The 3,142-nt window shown below is 44.0% G+C and overlaps 1 long non-coding RNA gene across 1 annotated transcript; it reads left to right on the plus strand.

Annotated features, from left to right (window-relative positions):
* Positions 1–647: 647 nt before the first annotated feature.
* LOC133250081 (uncharacterized) lies at positions 648–2,294 on the plus strand. The gene is made up of 3 exons (XR_009737222.1): positions 648–890; positions 1,214–1,339; positions 1,799–2,294. It is a non-coding gene; the product is annotated as an uncharacterized LOC133250081 (long non-coding RNA).
* The last annotated feature ends 848 nt before the right edge of the window (positions 2,295–3,142 follow it).

Consider the following 3,142-nt stretch of genomic DNA (forward strand, 5'->3'; position numbering starts at 1 on the left):
TGTGCTTTTCTGTGCTGTGCTCAGTCATGTCTGACTCTTTGTGACTCCATGGACTGTAGGGAGCCCACCAGGCTTCTCTGTCCTTGGGATTCTCCAGGCAAGAATATTGGAGTGGGTTGCCATGCTCTCCTCCAGGGGATCTTCCTAACCAAGAGGTTGGACCTGTGGCTCCTGTATTTCCTGCATTGCAGGCGCATTCTTTACCACTGAGCCATGGGGGAAGCCCTAGAATTAAGGGGTATTTTGTACCAAAAAATAGAATCTTTAAATACTAGCTGATAGGGCAGAGGCCATGAAACACAGGGAGTAGAGCTGCATTGTCTTCAGTCTCATGCTCACACTGAACTTGGTTCCTGAGGGAAGATGGGGAAGAGTCATCTGCCCCATTTTGAGTCTGCTTACTTTTCCTTTGGTTTTCTTCCTTCTTTCCCCTCCCCTTAGCCCTCTTTCTCTCTCCCTTCCATCTATCCCCCTTTCTCTTAAGCCAGTGTAGCAGGCAATGTAATCTAGTAGTAAAGAACGTAAGCTACTGGTGCATTAATTTAATTATGACCACAGTCATTATGGAGGGCTTCCCTGGTGGCTTAGATGGTTAAAAATCTGCCTGCAATGTAGGAGGCCTGGGTTCGACCCCTGGATGGGGAAGATCCCCTGGAGAAGGGAATGGCTACCCACTCCAGTATTCTTGCCTGGAGAATTCCATAGACAGAGGATCCTGGTGGGCTACAGTTCCTGAGGTCACAAAGAGTCAGACAAGACTGAGTGACTTAAGCACAGCACACAGCAGTACGCTGTCACTATGGGACCTTGGAAAAGTTACTTAGTCTTTCTATACCTCACACATAAATGATAGGACATGTCTCTGGGTGTTTCTGTGATGATTCAATAAGGTAATGCTTGCAGAGCACCTAGAACAGTGCCGGATACTTACCATCACTCTAATGGTTACTACTACCGTGACTACTATTTGTACTGTATGATAAAGCCAGGAGGGTCTCAGTTCTCTGGGAACCTTTGCTAATGTCCATTTTATTCATTTCCTCCAATCCCCACTGTTTATTTTGCCTGTTTGTTTTTCTTTTAAACCCATCTTTGACTGGTTTGCACCTTATGGAGAGAAAACCTCTTTTGATTCTTTGCTTAGGAGTTCCACTCCATTTCTTATTCATTCATTCATTTAACACATATTTATTAAGTGGCTTCTCTGTCACAGGCATAATTCCAGGTGCTGGAGATACAGCAGAAAACAAATCAACATGAATCCCGGCCCTCTGGAGCTGATACCCCAGTGGGAGAAAGAAGCTGTGAAGGGGAAAAATTCAAGTTTATAATCCAAATGGTATTGTCTTTCTCCTCTCACCTGCTTTAGCTTGCTTGTCTCTAATTTCTTTTTTTTTCTAATTTCTTAATGTAAACTTTTCCCCCTTTTGGTTTATGTGTGAATACCTGAGGAAGTCCCAGAAAAGACTTTAGGCAGCTTCCTTTTTTCTTTTTAATTAGAATACTATGTACTTGAAAGTATTCCTCTGGACATGATATCACTGGTATTTTTAGATATTTAAAGACTATTTTACATAAGCAGTTGCCAGCTTCCTTGCCTTTAACTCCGTTGCTTCCACATGACTTGCTCCCTCCCCTGACGTGTGTAGCAGCATTTTCCTAGGTGCTGTTGGCCTTTTCTAAGCAGGATCCATCTCCTGCCTGGTCTTTCAGAGTCCCTTCCTCTGGTGCAGGCAACAAATCCCAATTTAGCATCACTTGTGATTATAATTAATGTGTTGTTTACTCCCTCTTCCAGATCATTAATGAAGATGTTAAATGAGACCAGAATGAAACCGTGTCCCCGTGGCATCCTGCTAGACACCTTCCAACAACTTGACACCCTGCCATTTGCTGTTTCATTACCCTTTGTTTACCTCATGAGCCCAGGCCCTTGCTTCTCAAAGAGGCAGAAAACTGGATAATTCTACTGCTGCAGAGATGCCACTTTAAGGTGGGGTTTATAAAACCAGGCAGAGTGTCAACACATCTTTCTGAGTTTGAATGAAATGTTGGATTATGAATAGAGCATTGTCAGTAAATACTTGGTTGCTCTCTCTCCTCTCAGATGCCTTTGTTTTCCCAGGACTTTCTGCAGCTGTTCTGTCTTTACCACAGCAGAGAAGGGTAGATGGTTGCTGTCTGCAAAGATGTTGCTTGGATCAGCTTAACTATGAACTAGAAAGATGCTCTGTTACTTGTAAAGACTGTGCTAATGGATTGCATTTCTAACCTCAGTTTTTCTCCCTTTCCTGCGTCCACGCCCTCCCTATGTAACCCTGCCAGAGTCCCCTTCCAATCGAATTCTGACCCAGCCATGTGACTTCCTCTGACAGAAGGGATTTTAGCAGACATAATGCCATCATTGACTTGAAAACAGTCACTTGCATCTCTCTGCCTGCATTCTTACACCTTCCATAACTGCAGTGAAAACAGGCCCGGGACAGCCTGTTGGAATATAGGACACAGAGATAAGAGCCCAGTCTCCCCAGTTGTACAGTCAGGACAACTGGTGACCTCCAGATATGCATATGGGCCCAGGGTTAGATCAGCAGAACCTCCTTCCTGACTGCCAGATGCGTGGACAACAAGTATATTGCTTAGGAGGTTTTGTGGTTGGTTGTCACACAGCAGTAACTGTGTTAATAGATAGCTAATACAGAAGCAGACACGGGGAGTCTCACGGCCTGGAAAACGCACTGACCACCTAGTGGTTTTCTACATAGGGTGCTCTCAACACCATTTTTTATAAGAAAGGAGAAGGAAAAGTTTTCTAAGTAGAGATGCAGAAGTACAAAATAGATCCTAGCATCTGGCTTCAGGCTTTAAAAAGCAAAAACCAGAATACGACTTCCATGTGTTTTCAGCTCAAGATGGTTAAAGCAGGCACAGGTACTATGTGTGGCATGTCATACGAACTCTGACAAGTATAGTCACTTGTATGCAGGGAGGGGTTCTGAGAGCTACAGAATCTGCAGTGCACTGAGAGACTCCTTTTTCCAGTGAAGACGGAAAAGAGAAATGAAGGCTGTCCCAAGAAGAACAAGAGCGCACTTACTCCCCCTCAACCCTAAACTATGCTTTCTTGCATCTTTTTAAATAT

The sequence above is a fragment of the Bos javanicus genome, chromosome 6, assembly GCF_032452875.1.
Source record: "Bos javanicus breed banteng chromosome 6, ARS-OSU_banteng_1.0, whole genome shotgun sequence".
Classification (NCBI taxonomy): domain Eukaryota; kingdom Metazoa; phylum Chordata; class Mammalia; order Artiodactyla; family Bovidae; genus Bos; species Bos javanicus.